Source organism: Otolemur garnettii, unplaced genomic scaffold (assembly GCF_000181295.1).
Source record: "Otolemur garnettii isolate 467f Iridium unplaced genomic scaffold, OtoGar3 scaffold00070, whole genome shotgun sequence".
Taxonomy (NCBI): Eukaryota; Metazoa; Chordata; class Mammalia; order Primates; family Galagidae; genus Otolemur; species Otolemur garnettii.
In genome coordinates this window covers 6,459,622-6,482,356 of record NW_003852465.1, presented here as the reverse complement: position 1 = coordinate 6,482,356, position 22,735 = coordinate 6,459,622, and the positions used below count along the sequence as shown (strand labels likewise).

Sequence of the window (22,735 nt, the reverse complement as noted above, 5' to 3'; positions counted from 1 at the left end):
AAAAAAAAAAAAAAAAAAAAAAGAAATAATAATTCATATTTACCTTAATATTTGATAAAAATGTTATATCTTTCTCTGATTAAATCAGGCACTGCTACTATTTTCCTCTATCTCAACTCTATCCCACATATCAATGTAAGATTAATGTTCTCAAAACATCATTTTCATCAATATACTATTCTTTTTTTTTTTGGCTAGGGCTAGGTTTGAACCCGCCATCTCCGGCATATGGGACTGGCGCCCTACCCTTTTGAGCCACAGGCGCTGCGCATCAATATACTATTCTGCTAAAAAACAAAACAACAAACAACAAAAAACTCACACTTTACATCTTCACTGTATATAAAATAAATGTCAAATACCTTTCCCTGATTTTCAAAATCCTCTAGCCCAGTGGTTCTCAACCTTCCTAATGCCACAACCTCTTAATACAGTTCCTGTGGGTCATGACAGGTTGAGAACTGCTACTCTAGCCTAATTAATACATTGGTCCTGGTCTTATGATCTGCCAATCACATGCACAAAGCTTTTGAAGCAGCAGGGTTCATTTATACAACTAAAATACATTGTGTATACCATCATCTCCCCCCTTCTTCATATCTAAAAAAATTCCTCCATCTTTATATATATATATATATCTGTATCCAACCATTTCAATGCCAAACTCAAGGTTTCTCCCATAGGCTCCTCTTACTACCCTCATATAAAAAAGATTTCCTTTTTTTCTTACTTCACTTATCCTTTCAAGCCTTCCTTCATTAATTCCATTACCTACACATAAGATAACTTCTATGCAATAATCAGTATTGTGTCATGATGTTGGGCTACAAAAATACACAAATCTAAGTCCCTACTTCCTTGGGCTCAACAATGCAATAGGGGAAATAGACAAGAAAAAAAGTCGTTACAGTAGTGTATAATAGAGGTATATGTAGGGAAGAAACTGGGATTATAAAAGAAGGATCAGCTTCAAGCTGTTTGGGAAGAAAAGGCTTTCTAGAAAAGGTGACATTTGTGTTACATTTCAAAGATAGGTAGAAGTAGCTCAGGCAAAGAAGAAGGGAAAGGAATTTCAGGCAAAGAAAACAGTACACGTAAAGGCAGAAAGGTGCGAGAAATTTGGCATGTTTGGAGAACTATAAATAGACGAACATGGCTGGAGTTCAGAGTATATTAACTAATTCTATTAACACATAGTGACTATTCACCAAGACTTAAAAGAGATGAAAAAGACATGAAATCTGTTCTTAAAAAATGTGCAAGGTTATGGTAAGAGAGGAGCATGGAAAAGTAATGAAAGACCTTATTTGCCCTAAGAAATTTAGACTTCCTTAGCAATAAAGAACACTGAAGAAATTTTAGCAATGACCTACATACATCATTCCACCCATATATTTTTTAGCCTGATACCATTATGCTTTCAAAGGAATAGTATGGTTCTAAGAATCTAAGAGATAAAAAACTATGTTTTTTTAAAAACAACTAAGCCAGATTTTATTCATTTAAATGAATATTATTCTCTTCCAAGTACTTTGTTATAATCATAAATTTATTTCGATGATATTGTTTTATTATTTAAAATAAGTTTTTTAGTAGTTGCTATTATGTGGAAAATAGCAAAAGTCACTAAACTAAGTTTGGTGAAGAAGGTAGATGATAAGGTAAAATGTTAAAGGTGAAACTTAAGTTGTGAATTATGTTTTGGGTCAACCAGCAACTAATAAGAATTAGCATTTAGAGATTCTTATATTCAATATATGAGGCACTATATATATTATATTCAATATATATGAGGCACTATATATATTAACTTTACCACTCATGGTAAAGTTCTAAGTTTATAAGGTAAACATTTAATTACTCCCCTTTTGCAGATGAAACTAAGGTACAAAGTAACTTGTCTAAGTTCACAAAACTAATAAAATGAAGAAGGTGAAATGTGAATCCAGACAGTGACTTCAGAGCCAACTCCTAAATAAGTATGCTACAGACTATCATGGGGGGGTGCTTTTAATGAACAAATTTAATGAAACTAAACTCACAACATGACTTAAACTCACTGAAACCCTCAACACCTTTTCAGAAGAACAGTATCACTAATGGCCTTCTCCTAGAGTGACTGCTTTGAAAAGCAGTAGTTATTTTAGCTTAATATCTATTATGTTTGCTTAAGAAAAATCAGCCTTATTATCTTATAGTTGTACCTGCTGTTTCCTTCTTAACTAAACTGAAAATCAGTGAATCCCATAGAGCATTGAACACAATTAAGTCAAACAAAACAAGTAACACTAGCTCCTATTATGAATTAAACACTGTGGTAGGTACCTAACACAGAGATAAACAGCATAGTTCCTACTCCAAAGGAGCTAAGAGCTAAGCTTTTAGAAGGGGAGATGCAAAGCCATCTTCTGGGTTAGATAGGTTTTATGGTTCCATCCTCATAAAAAAAAAGGAGTAGGAAAAAATATGCCAAGATGTTTGATCATAGTGTTCAAAATTTTTCCCAAATGTTAAGATAGTACAGTGTTCAGTATCATCTCCTTCATGAATTTTCTGATTGTGTACAATGAATATTATAATACACTGATAATCAAGGAAAATAAAATTGAAAAAGTATAGAATTTAGCTTTCAATGGGTTCTCTCTTAAGTATCTAAGTAGGTCTCTATTAATTCAAGTCCCAAAAGCATTAGATTTAAAACTTTAGAAATATAGTATCTACTTTTTAATCTCTCAGAATGTGTCACAATATAGAAATATATCTGAACTATGACTACTTTTTACCACCTCTGAACCTCCCTGGTAGAAACCACCATCATTTTTTACCTGGATTACAATCATCCACTGCATAACAACATTTCAGTCAACAACCAGCAACATACAACAATGTTCCCGTAAGATTTTATAATATTGTATTTTTACTGTACCTCTTCTATTTACATGTTTGATACACAAATATTTAACCACTGTGTTACAAGTGCCAACAGTATTCAGTACAACAACATGCTGTATAGGTCTGTAGCCTAGAACAATACCACATAACCTAGGTGGGCTCTGCCACGGAGTTTGTGGGAGTACACTCTATCTTGTTCACATAACGTACAATTTGACTAAGAACATATCCCCCTTGTGAAGTTATACACAATTGTATATTTTTAGCCCTCTATCAAGTCTCCTTACTTTTGCCCTTGACAACCCTCCTTAATCTATCCACAACAGAGCACCCACAGAAATCCAGATAGTGATACTTCTCTGCTCAAAATCATCTGATGTATTCAGTAAAAGGCAAAGACTTTCCAAATAATAATAAGCCCTACAATAATATCTGCTACCAGATCTTACCTCTCTGATTTAATCATCTCCAACTGCTTTCCTCTTTGTTCACTAACTTTGACCACACGGGCCTCCTTAGCGCTCCTTGCTGTTTGTTCACTCTTATCCCAGATATCCACCTGGTTTGCTCTTCATCTCCTTTAAGTATGTTATTTAAAGGTCATCCTCTTGCTAAGACTTTTCCTGCCCAGCCTACTTAAGGATGTTAACACTTTACACAAAGATATACCACTCTACCCATGTGAAAACTATCTTCCCTTTTTTTCTCCTTGCACTTATTATTTACCATACTGTTTTACTTATTTGTTTACCATTTGTTTCCTTTCCTTTGCTCCAAAAGGAAAAGATTTTTCTTTCTCATCATGATGTATGTCCAGTGCATACAATAGAGTCTAGCACATGAAAGTGATCAGTCATTATTCATCCAGTTAATGACTAAAGAGCAGTATTCAGCATAGCTATTAAAAGTTTGGTCTCATGAGGCAGAAGACCTGGATCATCTTATACTTGTGTTACACTGTGCAAGTTACTTAATCTTTCTAAATATTAGTTTCCTCATTACAAAATGATGATACTATCAATCTTACAGAATAGTTTGGGGGATTAAAATAATGTAGGCACAGTGCCTAGCAAATAGTAAATGTTCAATAAACGTTAGCTATTATAATGATAATGAATATTCCTAAATTCCAAATGCCTCCACCAAGTTATATCACTTTTAGTATCCATTTTTTCAAAAATTGCAATTACTCTGCAAAATCATTGAATCGTCACATGCCAGTTTTAAACCAAAGTCAATATAGATGTATCTTATCATGCTCTGCTTTACTTAGCTTCGCAGATAACACATTTTTTTTAAACAAATTTTAGGTCTTTGGCAACCCTACATTCCATCAGCATTTCTTTTTTAACAGCATGCATATATACAAGTCTGTGTCACATTTTGGTAATTCTTGCAATATGTCAAAATTTTAATTATTACAAACTATTGCAGTCATCTGTGATCAGTGATCTTTAATGTTACTATTTTATCTGGGGACACCACCAACTGTACCCATATAAGATGACAAACTTCCTGGATAAACGTGTGTGTTCTGACTACTCCACCACTCAGCTGTCCCAGTCTCTTCCCCTCTCAGGCCTCCCTATTCCCTGAGACACAACAATATTGAAATTATGCCAAAGAACAACCCTACACTTGCCTCTAGTTCAAGTGAAAGGAAGAGGTGCAAATCTATCTCTTAAAATCAAAAGGTAGAATTAAGTTTAGTGAGGAAAGCAGGGAGAGAGATAAAATAGGCTGAAAGCTAGAATTCTTGTGCTAAGCAGTTAGTCCACTTCTGAATGTAAAAGAAAAGTTCTTCAAGGAAATTAAAAGTGCTATCCCAGGGAGCATATGAATGGTAAGAAAACCCAAACAGCCTTTATTGGTGATATGAAGACTGTGTGAGTGGTTTCTATAGAAGATCAAACTAGGTCTGACATTCCCTTAAGCTAAAGCTTAATTGCAGAGCAAGGTCCTAAATCTCTTCAATTCTATGAAAACTGAGAGAAGAAAGATTTAAAACTAATAGAGGTTGGTTCATGAGGTTTAAGAGAAAAGGCCATCTCCATAATATAAAAGTGCATGGAAAAGCTGCAGTAATTTATTGAAAGAGCAAGCTAAGATCACTGATGAAGGTGTCTACACTAAACATATTTTCAATATGGAGGAAACAGCCTTCTATTGGAAGATGCAACCATCTAGGACTTTCCTAACTAGAGGGAAGCCAATGCCTGGCTTCAAAGCTTCAAAGGATACATAGGCTGATTCTCTTGTAAGAGGCTAATGCAACTAGAGACTTTAAGTTAAAGCCAATGCTCACTGACAATTCTGAATATCCCAAGGCTTTTATAAATCTACTCTGACTTTGCTGTGTAAGTAGAATAACAAAGCCTGACTGACAGCACATCTGCTTACATCATGGTATACTGAATATTTTAAGCCTACTGTTGAGACCAACTGCTCAGAAAAAAGATTCCTTTCAAAATACTACAGCTCATTAACAATACAATTAGTCACCCAAGAGTTCTGTTGGAGATGTAAAAGGAGATGTTGTTCATCCTATTAATACAACATCTATTCTGCATCCCAGAGATCAAGGAGTTATTTCAACTCTCAAGCCTTAATATTTAAGAAATATATTTCATAAGGCTATAGCTGCCATAGAAAGATTTCTCTGTGTCCAGGCAAAATAAATTGAAAACCTTCTGGAAAAGAATCACCATTCTTGATGTTATTAAGAACAAATAATAACATTAACAGGCGTTTGGAAGAAGTTGATTCCACCTCTCATGGATGACCTTGAAGGGGTCAAGATTTCACTAATACCTGCAGATGTGGTGGAAACAGCAAGAAAACCAGAATTAAAAGTGGAGCCTAAGGATGTGACTGAATTGCCACAATCCTATAACAAAATTTGAACAGATAAGGAGTTGCTTCTTATGGATAAGCAAAGAAAGTGGTCTCTTGAGATGGAAACTACTCCTAATGAAGATGCTGTGACATTGTTAAATTGGCAACAACTGTTACATAAACTTAGTTGATAAAGCAAAAGCAGGGTTTGTGAGAACTGACTCGGGTTTTAAAATAAGTTCTACCGTTGGTAAAATGCATCACATGGGACAGGGGAATCTATCATAAAAGGAAGAGTCAATTAATGTGACAAACTTAATTGTTGTCTCATTTTAAGAAACTGCCACAGTCACCTCAACCTTTAGCAACCATTACCCTGATCAGTCCACAACTACCAATGTTGAAGCAAGACACTACTAGCAAAAAGATGTCTCGCTGAAGATTCAGAAGATTTTTAGCATTTTTTTTAGCAATAAGGTATGTTTTAATTAAGTTATATACATTGGGCTTTTTTAGACATAATACTATTACACTTAAATACAGTAAAGTGTAAACATAACTTTTATATGCACTGGGAAACAAAAAAAAATCTGTAGAACTAGCTGTCATCCAATATTCATTTTATTGCAGTGGTCTGTAACTGAACCCACAATATCTCTGAAGTATACCTGTAGTATTACTTACTCTGTATTGAATCTTACCCTACGCAAGATTCTATTCTTATATTATAAGTTTGTAAAGAGAGATGAGGAGACATTAATATCTGCTTTACTTAAAATAATTGTTTAAGGGCTACATAAAATTATATGAAATGCTACATTTATCATAATATTAATTTATGTTCTACAGCTATAACTAACTCTTGGTGTTTTTTTTTTTTTTTCATAAAACCACACAAGGAAAGATTAAGCTCAGGCCAAACTAATGGAATGCTATACTACTAATTCTATATTTAGAATTTTTCAATTCTTTCTTCATTTCCCAAATTAGATTCCCCATTTGCTGAGAGGCCCACCACACCTTAGTTCATAAGAAACCCCCCAGAAGCAGGACATCCCAAATCAGTTCAAGGAGAATGCACCAGATGTTAAGAAGTAAAAAAATTTTTTATAAAGCCTTTGACCCCAAGACTTTGTTTAATAGTAAAACAGAAGCAGTGAATTATAATTCACAAAGCTAAACTCTAATCTTACATTAGCAATGGTTATTAAAGGCTTCTTTCCTGAACTATAAAAGAGGATAATAGCTAAGTTGTAAAAATCCACTGAGATGAATATTTAGAAAAATAAACCATTACTATCAACTGTACAGCTCACACACATTTTACTGCAAAAAGGATAAATCTAAAGGATTTTTAAATAAAAATAGAAGTCATAATCCCACAACTACCCATTTTCATATTTTGCTTACTCTCTTCAAGTCCTAATCTTCACATACTTTTTTTTTTTTTTTTTTTGCAGTTTTTGGCTGGGGCTGGGTTTGAACCCGCCACCTCCAGCATATGGGTCTGGCGCCTTACCCCTTTGAGCCACAGGTGCCGCCTTTTTTTTTTTTTTTTGTGACAGAGTCTCACTCTCTTGCTCCAAGCTACCTCCTGGGCGCACGCAATCCTCTGGCCTCAGCCTCCCTGGGACCATAGGCATACACCATCACGTTGGGCTAGTTTTTTTTTATTTTCAGTAGAGATGGTGTCTCATTCTTGCTCAGGCTGGTCTCAAACTCCTGAGCCCAAACTATCCACCTGCTTCAGCCTCCCAGAGTGCTAGGATTTCAGGCATGAGCCACCGCACCCAAAAGATAGTATAAAACGACTTTTCTAGAGCTAGATGGCCCAAGTTTAAGTAGTAAGTCCTCAACTTAATTACTGTGTGACCCTGGGCAAAGTTCTTTTTATTTTTATGTTTTTAATTGTTTGGGATTCATTGAAGATACAAAGAATTTGGTTACACTGAATGCATTTATAAAAAGTCCCTCTTATAATTGTGTCCTACCCCCAAGAGGTGGGTCATATATCGTAACCCTCATCTCCTCCCCTCCTCCCCTCTCCCAACATCTCATTCCCCCACCCCACCCCTGGTATTAGCTCATCTACTGCCTTCATATTAGAATTGAGTACACTGGATTCTTGCTTCTTCATTCTTGTGATGTTTTACAAAGAAGAATGTATTCTACCTCAATCCCCTGGGAAGGGTTCTTAAAACCCCTTTGTCCTGTTTTATCATCAGGATAATAACAGTACCTATGTTGCAAGTATAAAGAAGAAAATGAGTTACCACTCAATACAGTCCTTGACACATAGCAAATTCAACATTTGTTAGCCAAAAACCAAAATATCAACTTAGTACTCTACTTTTTAAAAACTTAACATAGTGTCATAAACCAAAAGTACAGTATTAAAGTATCATAAGATACTTTTAAAAGAACTCTAGGACTTATTACACTGACCGGTTTTAAAGTAAATCTCCTTACCATCCCTTTGTCTAGATATTTTACAATATATAATAGAATCTATCTATTACTTAATACTTCCAGTAGAGGTCTCCATCTAAAAAATAATGTACCAGACTGAAAACTTTAAATTAGTACCCGTGGTTATTAAAAAGAACAAAAAAGAATTATTCAAATATGTAAGCATTACCAAATATGTGAGTTTAGGTTTTTCCAAGCAAAACATCTGAAACATTAAAGTGTTTTTTTTTTCTAGTGATTGTTATGTTTTGGTATAGGCGTACCAATAATGCTCATCTGGGTTATAATCACAATCCTCTGAAGAGAGGAAAGATGATAAACCAAGTGCAGATTTATCACCCCTACTGGCCAATAATTTAATACCTATAGCTCATTGAAGGTATAAAGCAGTAGAATCATCTTAACATAAAAATAAAGGTCACATTTTATATAGCTGAGAAATCTCTGATTATCTTCTACACTTACTCCGTTTAAAACAGAATGGAGTTTCTAGTGTAATTAAGGCAGCTCTGAATTGGTCTCTACTTTTCCTTTCCATTATTTAGTAGTAGTGATCTCAAGCAAGTCAATTACCCTAATATAAGCCTACCAAAAAAAAATATATATGCTTACTTCTACCCTACCAAAAAGTAGGAGAAAGACTACCTTCTTTAAATCTCTTATACTACTAAAATTGATGGTATTATGAATTAATAGGTTCACTAGCCATATCCAATCAGAGCTAACTACATAATTTCTTATTCCTGTCTTTAGGATGTTAAATTTTCGGGCCATATAAACTATACTACTAAATTTGCATACAGTAGCTAATATTTATTTCAACTTAGCCTCAAAAATGTGTAAGACTTGGTGAATTCCCGTAAGATTGCTTATGATCAAGAACCGACCAAGAAATTATCTAGCAATTTGCCTAAAACTCTACGGAATGCTCATACATACACAGGTGTACACACACTTTAGCTCACCAGCACAGTTTATAAAAAGGGAGCCAACGAAGGAGGGATGTTCTAAGCAACTCTCAAGTAACATTTTTTAAATAACAATATTATGTCTAATTCTGAGGGTCAAATATACAGTGTAAAAACATAACACATTTAATTTAGTACTGATGGATTTTAACAGATTCATCACAACAACATGTAAGATTTCTGATTATAAATGAAGTATAAATTTGCTTTTCCTCTGTACAGGCTTTATTCACCTATAAAGGAAACATTTTAAATGAAAATAATCACTTCTCACCTTGAGAAAATAAAAATCAAGCGAAGATGTTAATTACTGCCTTATTTTTGTATATTAAGTAATGCAATCAATGACCACCAAAGAATAAAAAAGGAATGAATTCTTAATGGAGAGACAGGACAGGAAAAGTAATTTTTCTCCAAAGTTATCATTTAGCAGTGTGGCTGACTTTCATTTACATAGGAATATCATAGAACATGACAAACATTCACATTCAAATACAGGTTGCAAAATAGGATTTTAAAAGTTTAATATTCATCTTCGCTCCCTCTTGAGTATAGATTATAACTAATTACAGACTGTTAAAAAACTAAAACCAAACTCAATAAGATAAAACAAAATTTATCACGAAATCTGACTTCTAAGTCTAACAAAACTGCCCATCCAATAAACCAGACATCCTCAAATTGCGGCCTGCCTAGGACATTTATCCGGCCCGCCAGGTGTTTTTGCCGTCGCTACCTGTTTAGTAGCCGACTCGTCCCGGGGTCCACAGTCTGGCCCTCCGTCTGAGGGACAGTGAACTGGCCCTCTGTTTAAAAAGTTTGACGACCCCTGCAATAAACAGATATAGGCCCCCTTTCATGTATTACAGTATTACTGTTCTACAATTAAAGTCAATGGGCCAGGTGCAGTGGCTCATGACTATAATTCTAGCACTCTGAGAGGCTGTCAATGGAGGATTGCTTGAAATCAGGAGTTCAAGCCCAGCCTGAGCAAGAGTTAAGACTCTCATCTGGGCAAAACATAGAAAACACTCTGCCACATAGCCAGGCATGGTGATCTGAGTCTGTAATCTTAGCAACTTGGGAAACTGAAGTAGAAGGATTGCTTGAACCTAGGAGTTTGAGGCTGCAGTAGGCTATGATGACACCACTGCACTCTAGCCAGAGCTCTAGAGCAAGACTCTGTCTCAGAAAAATAAATAAATAGAAGTTAATAATTAAGACTGCATTAAAAACATATAGCATTAAAAAAAAATGAAGACTTTACCTCTTTTATGTTTACATGGATGGAGCTGGAAAATATTCTTCTTAGTAAAGTATCTCAGGAATGGGAAAAAAATACCCAATGTACTCAGTACTACTGTGAAACCAATTTATAATCACTCACACTTGCATATGAAAAATGAAGCACAACTATAGCCTAGGATAAAGGAGGGAAGGAGAGGGAGAGGGGAAGGGCATGGGGTGGGTAGAGAGAAGAAGTGTTGGTAGGGGGAACACACCTATGGAGCATATTACAAGTGTAAGTTGGATCTATTAGGTGTAGAGCATAAATGTCTTAATATGTAATTGGGTAAAAATGGTGAAGGCTATGTTGTTTAGTAGGATGAAAGCACTCCAATTTGTACAAATAATCAACACATTGAATCCTATAATAGCATAAATGTATTTCTAATCTATGTACGAAATAATTAAAAAAAAAACATATAGCAGACAGTATCTTACTCAATAAGGAAATGTCACTGAAAAGCATCAAACTAAGGTCAGCACCAAGATAAGGAAAAGTCGTCTCCATTTTCTCTGCTATTTATCATTATACAGATGTATTTTGGCCAATGCAATTAAACAGAAGAAAGTAATTAGCGGTATAAAAATTAGAAAAGAAGTAGTAAAACGATTCCTATTTGTAGATAACACGATAACTATTCATGAAAAGTTCTAAATAAAGAAAAATATCAATGACAAAACTAATACAAACTGTAAAACAATTTAGTAAGGAAGTTAGAAAATATGAAAATAGTATTCAGACAAACAATTAGAAGATAAAATGGGGGAAAAACTCACACTTGCAATAGGGACAAAAATAATAATAATATCCCTAAGAATAAACTTTGATATGTTCAAACCTTATGTAAGGAAAAGTTTAGGCTCCTCTAAAGGACAGAAAAAGATTTTAATGGAAAGACTTCCATCATCTTCAGTAAGTTAATTCATCAAGATCTGAGTTGTCCAATTTATAAATTTAATACAATCCCCATAAAAAGACCAGTAATCTTTTTTCTGGAACTAGAATAAACTGATACTAAACATACATAAAAAACAAACACAAAAGAATACCCAAGAAAACATTGTAAAAAAGAAAAAGGACTATGAGATGGGAACAGTATTACCAAATATTAAAACATGCAGTAAAGGCCAGCCATGGGGGCACAGTGGCACATGCCTGTAATTGAGAGGCTGAGGGAACAGGATCACTTGAGCCCAGGAGTTGGAGGCCATAGTGCTATAACCATGCTGGTGAATGGCCACTGTACTCTGGTCTAGGCACCACAGAAAACCTCATCTTTTTTTTTTTTAGAGACAGTATCTCATTTTATCACCCTCAGTAGAATACTATAGCGTCACAGCTCACAGCAGCCTCCAACTCCTGGGCTCAGGCAATTTTCTTGCCTCAGCCTCCCAAGTAGCTGGGACTACAGGTGCCCGCCATGGCACCCAACTATTTTTATTTTGTTGCAGTTTGGCCAGGGCATGGTTAGAACCCGCCACCCTCAGTATATGGCGTCGGCGCCCTATCCACTGAGCCACAGGTGCTGCCCAGAAGACCTTATCTCTTTAAAAAAAAAAGTTATAAAGCCTCAAGAATTAAAATATAGTGAGATGCATTTCTTAAATCCCAAGACTGGCAAAACTTAATAAGCTTGACACACATGGCTAAGCTATGAAGCAGGTACTTTCATACACTGCTGGTGGGAATAGGAAAAAGTTCTTTCCTACAAAAGTTATTTGGCAATACCTGTATTTAAGAAAACTATATGCATTTAATTTTGTTTCTTTAATCCCCACTTTAATGATTTCTTCTGAAGAAATATTTGCAACAATCTGTTAACAGGTTTACATAAGATTACTTAGATTTGTGCAGATTACATTAATTACTATTACACCATATCAGAAACAACTTAAATGCCATTATGTAGGAAATTGGTTGAATAAACTAGGACATAGCCACACAATGAAATACTATGCAGTTGTGAAAAAGAATAAGATTCTATGAATTTAGAGTGATTTTCAAAATATATTAAGTAAAAAAAGACAAAATACAAGAGTACTCTCTTCATTTTCATAAAAAGAACCAAGAACGTATGTATGTATATACATATTCTATGTATTGTACCTCCTTATTTTTATAAAAAGAAACATAACAAGGATAACCAAAAACTAAGCAATTTGCTTACTAACAAAGCATGGGCAGGAATAGGGTAGAAGAGATAGAGTAACCTACAAATAAATCTTTTCTTAAGCTTTGATTTTAGAACTATATTTAGTGTTTTAGGTATTCATAAGTAAAATTAAACAAACAGGAGAAAATGTAAAACTGATTACAAAGTTTTAAAATATGAATTTTATTGTATTTCAAGTGAATAACAAATACAAAGGAAAATATCTAATCACCGTTAATTTTTGAACACAATATAGTCATACATCCCTTCATGACTGCGATACAGTCTGAGAAATGCATTGTTAGGCAATTTTGTCATTATGCAAACATAGTGTGTACTTTCACAAATCTAAATGGCAGAGCCTACTACGTGCCTAAGCTATAGCCTCCTATAGTCTATTCCTCCTAGGCTACAAACCTGTACAGCATGTTACTGTACTGAATACTGTAGGCAATCATAACACAATGATCTAAACATATCTAAACAGAAAAGGCACGGTAAAAACAAGTATTACAATCTTAAAGGAATCCTATCCACATGCCTTTTTTTTTTTGGAGACAGAGCCTCAAGCTGTCCCCCTGGGTAGAGTGCTATAGCTTCACAGCTCACAGCAACCTCCAACTCCTGGGCTCAAGCAAGTGTCCTGCCTCAGCCTCCCAAGTAGCTGGGACCACAGGCGCCCGCCACAACGCGCAGCTATTTTTTTGGTTGCAGCCATTGTTGTTTGGCAGGCCAGGCTGGATTCGAACCCGCCACCTTAGGTGTATGTGGCTGGCGCCTTAGCCACTTGAGCCACAGGCGCCAAGTCCCATATGCCTTCTTTCATTGACCGAAATATTATGTGACATATGACTATACTTTAACACTATGTTTTCAGACTATATACAAAAAGAATGGCAAATGTCTGTAGCTCTACTTGGCAGGTGTGTTGTCCACAGTGATAAGGGTATGCCAATTCTCAAAGTATACTATACGTATTGTAGAACTGAAAAGATGAGTACATATACTCTGTAAAGAACTAGGGTTCTCATTATAGGTTAAAGGAGATGCACAGATTGGAAGATAAGAAAAAATTTGTATGGATTATAATTACAAGTATCAATATAGCCTCATGATTTTTAAAATATATATTTTATATAAAGATACAATTTTTTTTTTCCTAGCTCTGTTCTCTAAAAGGCCTAAAAGAAAAATAACCCAACAGCAATGAGCATACCTTGGTTTCTACATGCCATTCCATACTAAAAGGAACTAGGACTTCTCAGAGAAATACCTGATTCAAGAGCTGGGTAGGCAAAACACAAATTGATCTTGGAAGATTTCACTTTGTCAGAAAGCAAGGAAGAGCTCAAAAATAATAAAAACATGTTAAAAAGACAAAAGAGCGACCTTGAAAGGGTTCCCACTGGCCAAATTCAAGCAGCAAAATGCACAATAATTATATTATAGATTTTAACTCATTGTAAAAATAATAATCTAATAAGAATGAAAGTACTTCCTTTACTATAGACTATCAACTAATAAATGTAGAAGGAATGATAGAGTTAGAAAATAAGCATTATACATACATTATATAGACAGAGCATAGTAAGAACTGACTCAAGCAATAACCATCACTGGACATTAAAACTATTGGGTAAAAGTTTGATGGTGAGCAAGATATTTATGAAGTCTCAAAGTATGTACTCACAAGTTATTAATTAAAAAACAGAAAATACTAACTTTACAGTGGAGAAAGCAGGACAGTATCACCTTCACCAAAATTAACCTTAGCAATGATATGCCTCTTGCCAAAACTTTATAGTACATTTGGCAGTTCAAAAAACACAGGCGAGCTGAACACTTGTAGATGTGATAATTAAATACAAACTCATGGATGGTGTGGGAGGGGTACAGCTTCAATAAAAACATCTTTGGGACCCTGCTAAAACTTAAGATTTGTCTATGTATTATACAACTAATTGCATCCATGTTAAGTTTTCTAAATTTGATAACTGCACGTAACTAGACAATGTTTTCATTCCCATGTAACATATGAATAAAAGTAAAAGACGTTATACTGCAATAATATTAAATGATTACACAACAGTAATAATATGTATGTATATACAATCACATGTAACAAGAAAAATATAAAGTGTGTGTTGCAAATAACAATTACACTTCATCTAGGTAAGAACTCTAGAAATAGAGTTTGCAGAAAGGTAAATAGCAAAAAAAAAAAAAAATTAACAATTCTAAGAAAAAAATGGCAAAAAAAGAAAAATGATGGGTTCACCGTTTCTCTCTCAACTGAACTATCCCAAAATAGCAGATTTTTACAAGATTGGATTAATACACTGCAATATGAAGCTAACTAAAAAAAAAAAGAATCACAAATTCACAAGTTTGATTGTTATAATGGTATAAATTAAAAGATTATATCAAACCACTCTTGACAAGCCCTCCTAGTACCTACAGGCTAGCACACTTGGATATACAGACTACTTAGGACCTAACTACTGTTTATGAAGTACTAAGTGCTAGGATCTGAGCTCAAGCACATTGAAAATTCACTTAATCTGTGAACCATTATGGAAAGTGTGATCAACTTGAGTGTTACTACTGACAAATTTAAATTCAGCCCAATCTCAAAAGCACTACAAATTAGGTATATTCTGATAGGACCCTAACTCTTCTTTGTCCCATTTTAACAGAAGAATGTTCCTACTGACCTCATGTATGTTTATATTAACATTTTATTTATTTAAAATTAATCACTGGGCTAACAGAGGAACAAATAAAATTTCATCCAAAAACATTTCACCATGAAAGGTGTTATAATTATACAATAAGCATCATCTTTGTGCATAAGCAGCTGACCACTGGACACTGGAAAGACTGATTTATCAAATATAACAGTAAGAACTCACAAAGATCAGAATTATAAAATCTTGTCAAATTTTATAACAGGATGTATATATCCAGACAATAGATTATATAACCTTATTCAAATTCTGCATCATAAAAAGTAACTTTATATTTTAGCCCCATTACATGGCAACAACAAGAAAAAAATCATTTAATGATAGAAACAAAAGCTAAACATACCCCAAACACATAATATACCTGAAGATATTTAGCAATTGTGGATAATGGAGGGTTACACATAAGATAATGCTTTGCAAAATATAAAACAGATCTATCAACAGGGAAGGGAATGAGGTTAAAGGAGGAAAGTTTGGTCTGAAAATAATGTAAACCATATTTTCCTAATGGCAATTTTGGCTGACACTAACGACTGGGAGTTAAATATAACATAGAACATTTTTGGTTTTTAAGAATTAGCCTATACACCCCAGGAAGAAAAGTGGTATAAGTAATATTTTTCTCTAAGTGTTATTATTTTCTAAAATGAAATAATTAACTGTGATTACTTTTAAAATTTAAAATGAAAATGCTTTGAAACAAAATAAAGATATTATGCATTAAACAAAAAAAACTATTGTTACTATTTTTATTTTTAACAGGAATTTACACACGTTAACTCCCCTAAACAGTAGTAGATAGGATAGACTAGCAAAACAGAAAGAGAACATGTGTTTAGTAAATTCAATAAAACAAATGGTACCCCATTTAAGAATACTGTAAAGTCCTATGTAAGAAAAAAGACCACATTATATATTAAGGAAATTCCCAGTTAGGAACAACTAAAAAAAAAAATTTTAACTAATTTTCAAAAATCCAAAAGATATAAATACAGTTAGGATGAGGTAAGAATTTGGTAATTCATTTGCCCCTTCCCCCTCTTAACTGAAGCCCTTCCCTTATTCCCCTCTCTGGAGCCTAGAGACAAAGCATAGGGTGTGTCCAGGCCTGCTCAGTGATGACAGGTGCAGCATGAGCAGGTGCCCCTAGACCAGATGTCACTAAGAGGTTTTGTTCTGGATATAGGCCTGGCCAACATGTTCATGCCAAGTTAAACCAGTTATCTCAGCAACTAAATTGGTTTCATTACAATACTTAAATCAACTGTTCTCCAACTTCAAGGTACTTAAAAACCACCTGGGGCATTCTTTCTAAAAATATGTATTAATCAGACATATTATCACCTAGAACCAATGTTCAATCTTAGTATCACTAACAAGGAACAATCTTGGTATCACTAACAGGGAACAACATTATACACGCCTCACGAATAATAAAAAACAAAGTACTACCTATTAAATATTCTTAAAATATTCAACCTGAATGTTAACCTTTAGATCAGTTTCAGGAAACAAATACAAAGGATAGAGGAACAAGTCAACTGACACTAGAAGGAAGCAAATCAAGAATTTGAGACCTTCTATAGGACAAATGACCGAATTACTTTAAATCAATGCATTGGGAAAAAAGCAGAAACATAATTTTGCACACTGATAAAGATATCCAAATAGCAGTTCCATGAAAATGATCTAAATCTATATTCTTATGTCCCTACATAAATACGCATATATAATCTCATCTCATTTTCCCCATTATTTTCCATTCTTAAAATTTTTCTTGTTTACCCCTCATCTCTTCTAGCTTAGTTTCCAAAACTATGCTCCAAAGAACTCAGTAACTATCCCTTAAACATGCTATACCATACCCCATACCGCTTATGGTGGAGGTCAGGAAATACCATTTACTATGAGTAGTTAAGGGAAAAGAATAAATCATGTTTTCCCAAATTTTCTAGAGATCCACAACACACATAAACAAAATAAAGTGTCTAAGAAGTCCTGCAATAAAGTAACCCAACTTTAGCTTTTTGTTCAAATTCATTTGGCCTTCTTTGCCAGGAAACATTAACATTTCAGGAAAACTACTTTTTCATAGAGCCTAAATTGGGAATTTCTACTCTAATAGACCCAGAATTCCAAAGAGTGTGGTGATGTTGGTAGAGGCAGATGAACGAATCTGCCCACCCCCACCCAACTCTGCCCCATATGTCCTCTAATTCCCACTTCAGATTAAATCCATTTTTACCATTAAACTTCAGTAGGTCTAGAAAATGCCTAAAAGCAGCCTTCACAAAATAACAAAAACTCTTTAATACTTTACCTAAAAATGTATTAAGTACTTGCTCACTGACTAATGCACTTAAATTCCAAGGAATTAAAATTCCAACTTTTAATTTCTTTCAGTTCAAGAATATAAAAGATCCATAATAGTGATATATTTTTCTATCAGAGACAGTATAGTGTATTTCACACACAATCACTAAGAAAATACTGAATGGACAACAGAACAGAGTGTGATTACAAAAAAAGTGTTTCTATTCAGAAATAGACATTTTTTAGTTAACAGCTAAGATAGAAAATTGAAATGCAAAAAAGCATATAAACACTTTTGGTAACTGCAGTACTCAGTTTGTATACTCAGTAAAATTTGTAACTTCAGTAAACTAACTAACTTGAAAAGAATTCAATTACTTCTACTTTGGTTTAATTTAAGCTGTTTAAAACATGGATTCTAAGACACAACACTAACCTAGCTGAGCTTTGATCAGTCTTTCAAACTTTCTCCACTTTCTACTCCTTCTTTCAACAAGTCTGCATGCCCTTTAAAAATGTAACAGAATATTAGAAAATACCAAAATAAGATTTTATTTAAAAAAAGATACAATTTATAAAATTAAAATACATGTTCGAATCATTTATTCAGATACAGATTCTTAAATAAGGACAGTAATCTGTTTATTAAGTTCTACTAAGCAATATTTACAAACTCAATGTATTACTTTATTTACTTATTATAACTTTGAAGGATTCCCTCACTTCAAGTGATTCATAAAAGGCTTTCTCTTAAAACAACTGATCTACATAGTGGATACCACCTAAAGAACACATGAGTGTATTCATTTCACTCGTCTGATAAGTGCAAATTTCTTCTATTGGTATAATTTAAGGAGAGAACTTTACCCAAAAAGAAAAACAAAATAGAATAAATTCACAATGCAAATGAAATTTGACTATGGTGAGCCCATCTCTACAATTAAGTTTCTGACTATGCTAAAGGTACAGGTGAAAAGAAACCATTCAATATTGTAAGTTCTAGACCTAGAAAACCATTAACATACAGTTTTGTATAATAAATTTTTAATATCCAAGATACTTCACCTAAAGTTTTTATAGAAGAAACATCAAGTTCACCTTGACTACTACTATCCTTGGTGTCAGTAAGCAGAAACAAAATTCTTCAAGTAAGTATTTTAAGTGTTTATCTAAATCTTCATACCAAAGCTTCAAATTCTTAACCCAAATTGGAGTAGGAAACTATGCCCCAATCTCAGCACCAAAACAGAAATATGAAATTCACTGAGTAAATATGGACATTGGGCAAAGATCTATTTGGGCATGAATTTAACTTAAATAATTTCCAATTATATTTTAACTTCTTAGAATCAATTCTAACAAACTAAATTCATAATAGACTGATTTAAGTATTACAAAACCACATCATGAACACCTTTTTTGTCCAATTAATTAATGCTTCTAAAGCCATTTTAATTTTTTTTGCACTATAAAATTTCCATCTACAAAATGTGGGAAATTATACCTCACCCTTTTACACTGGTAAGAATATTCTAATAACAAATTCCTGTGGAACACACTGAGATGACATGCCAAGAAAAGAACTAAATGAACATAAACTACACACACATCATAGATGATTACTACCCAATTTTTAAATAGAGTACTTTCACACATTATCAGTAGGCACTTACATTTTTAAAAACTAAATGCCAATGTTAAATAATAAACTGCATTTTTAATTTTGGACTTAGTTAAATTTTTGTAGACAATCTACAATTGAATAACTATTTTCGATACAATCAATTTAACTTTTGGCAGATCATTAATATTCAAGTCTCTGTATTTAATGCCTGAATATATGTGTATCAAAAAGAGCATAAAACTGTTGAGACACATACATAGTCAGCATGCCAGTTTACTCTTCTTATTTAAATATCTGTAATATTATGAAGATACATCAGAAAACACTAAGCTAACACCCGTCCACCCAATTAATGTTAAAATTACAGGGGAAATATTAAACTTGTAAAGAAAAACTAACACATGTAATAGCATCCTTATAATAAGTCAAATGAAAAAGCAGAGTATATTAAAAAACCTTATTCCACCTGTGATTTACAAAACACGCTACATTATCTGCTTGTCAGAAACTATGATATTCAATTTGATGCAGCTAAGAGATCACTTGATTACTATTTCTTACTGTGAAGAGGCACTCTTATGGTTAAGAGAATTACTGTTAAGCTTGGCATCTTGTCTACCAGCTAAGATTTTTTTTTTTTCAGAGGAAGGTGTAAAACCCAGCATAATACATATCCTCTAACCGTGCATTACACCACTTGGGAAAAATTCTTTCAAGGTTGGTAGTACCCAATTTTTGACCAGGAGATTTCTTTTATACTTCTTCACAAGCCATTCAAATCTTCACATGGTTTTATTTTCCAAAACAAATGCTTCAACTTTTTTCCTAGTAGCCTAGCTACAACTCTACAAAAACAAACCTAGACAGTCACATATGGAGGAAAAACAAGTTTAGCTAAGGATGTAGTTCAAAAAGCACCTTCTAGTAAGAGCATAAAGCCCAAATTGATCTAAGAACACTATAAATACTTACAACCTTGAAACTATATAGTTAAAAAATACTATCTGTAAGTACAATTAATGGATGATACATTTCCAAGATAGAAATGACAACTGAAAAAAACATTTATGATTAACCTTTGTAAAAAAAAAAAAAAAAAAAAAATGGAGGACCTAGACATTTAATTGACTATGCTAGAAGTGTTAGTGGGAATGTAAATTTTTCAGAAAAATATACATATTTCTCATGAAGTATATATATCATACACTCAATTTCAATCAATCAACCTAACAAATACCAGACAAGACCATAAAATATGTATTTTTAACAGTCCAAAATCCAAATGGTTCCAACTGATTACCATAAAACCAGAATATGTACTAACATGTTCCTCTCAAAATTATAAATGGAAATGAGCAATTTATTTACTACCATAAATATAAATTCTCTATTTCTCACCTCAATACTAATGCAACAGTCTTAGAGGTTAATTTTGTTGTCTGATTTACCCTTTATTTAAAAATGTACTCTGACACACGTGCATGCCATCACACACACACATAGTAGATAACTAACCATATTTAACATTTCCTAGATTTCTTGTGTAACTCAGTAACTACTCCACAAAGTTCTGTGAACTCCGGCTTCAAGCCTGAAGTCAATCTAAGAGAGCCAATAGAAAGTACACCTGTGCAATTACTGCATTTCCTATTTCAGAATGCTGAGCAGGATACAGAATAACTGAGTGCATTTGCAGCAATAACGCAAAACTCAAATAATGCAGAAACCACATTACAAAAAAAGGCCATCCTGTAATGTTGCTACAAAAAAGCAATAAATACAGGAGAATTACTTTAGTTTCAAATAACTACCAACTTAGGACCCTCTCTGGGTAAGTAAACATTAAAATTAAAAGATAATTTCCTAAAAAATTACAGCATGAAAACATTCCTAGAAGAAAAACTGAAAAAAAAAGTAACTCACAGAATATATTATCCAGAGTGTATCACATACAAACTGAATAAGAAATTTACCCTCAAATAAGAAGTCAAAAAAAAAAAGAGAGAATGAAAGAAAATGCAAATTACAGTAACCCATTCTACAGTATCCCCTTTTTCCTAAAGATGTAATAATCCCTTTGAACGTTTTCAAGTCACTCAGAAACTCAACAGAAAATAATTCTGAAAACAATCTGGTTACCTAAGCCACCAAAATGTGATGCCATACAGAAAGACTCTACTGAAAAAGTATTCAATGACACGGTTCCAAACAAGTTTCATTTATTTTTTAAATTCTGAAAGTCAGAATTTTAAAAAGGAGTTTCCAAAACAAAGAGAAAAAAATTTCCCAAAGGTTACAAAGTTTCATTAACTATGTTAACTCTTTTACTAAGCATCACCTTTCTGCTCCTTAGTGGATACCAAGCAATCAATAACAATGTCACAAAAGAATGTTTACCAAGATGGAGGGGTGGGGTGTCACCTATAATGATTTTGTATGAGAAATGTAAACGATCCTAAAAGTGGTAGGGAAACTTTCACCTTCCTACAACCACACTTTATTTATATTAAATGTTTCTCAGTCTGAAAATTAACAAGAGCTTAGAGACTGTTTGGTGTGTAAGGTTTGCTTTTGTTTTTGCTAAAAACAAATCTCTCCATAAGTCCCTTATTTCCAAATACTGTGGAAAAGTCACTACTACTCACCGCAAGTAATACTGTTTTAAAGCAAAGGCAGCGTTAGAACAACTCCTGGGAAAGTTGAACTCTTCAACAATTTCTCCCCACTGATTCTTCTCAGAAACCTGGTAAAAACACAGGCACACTTGTCTCAAAGTGCACAATCCAAGGAAACCTTAACCTAACTATGAAATAAATACCCATTCTACAGAGATCCGTAGATACCTAAGGCATCAAGAGGTGTTTCGGATCGATCCGTAAGAGTTACTGAGCCAGGGCTTCTCGAATCGCTGTGTTTTCACCAGAGAGCCCTGTATTTAACAGCACTTGTTTTGTTTGGGGGGGTTTGGTGGGTTTGTTTTGTTTTTCAAGCCCGGACAATAACCAATCGCAAGTCCCTCTGTCGCCCCCTTTTAAATCTCAACGCGGTCCGTTTACGCTTAAAAAAAAAAAAAAAGTTCAAAAGGATCAATACTGTTCCGGACAGCGACGTCCGCGGGTTCTGGGGGGGCCGGGGCCGGAGCCGATTCCGAGCCCTCTCCCAGATCTATCCATCTCCATAGGCCCTTCTTTGAGGCCTACAGCTTCTGCCTAGCCTTGAAGCCTAAGATGGCTATTTGGAGACAGGTCCTGGTTTCTTTTGTTAGCTGTATAAACCGAGGGCGACGGGGCCGAGGCTGTGCCCCCGGTTGCTGGGATCATTTCGCAGCCGATTATCGATGTTAAACCTGCCCGCGCTAATTTTGAGTTGCACGAAAACTGCTCTCAGAGTCTGTGTGTCTCTGTGTCTCCGCCTGTGCTAGAGCGGCAGCGGCGGCAGAGCTGACTC

General features: G+C 34.2%; 1 protein-coding gene across 1 annotated transcript in view; it reads right to left on the bottom strand.

Moving 5' to 3' along the window:
- Positions 1-22,075, bottom strand: part of ARID2 (AT-rich interaction domain 2) — a 185,849-nt gene extending 163,774 nt beyond the window's left edge. Inside the window, exon 1 of the mRNA XM_012807514.2 lies at positions 21,934-22,075. The gene's annotated coding sequence lies outside the window, so the exon portion shown is untranslated. The remainder of the gene's footprint in view (positions 1-21,933) is intronic.
- Positions 22,076-22,735: the final 660 nt, after the last annotated feature.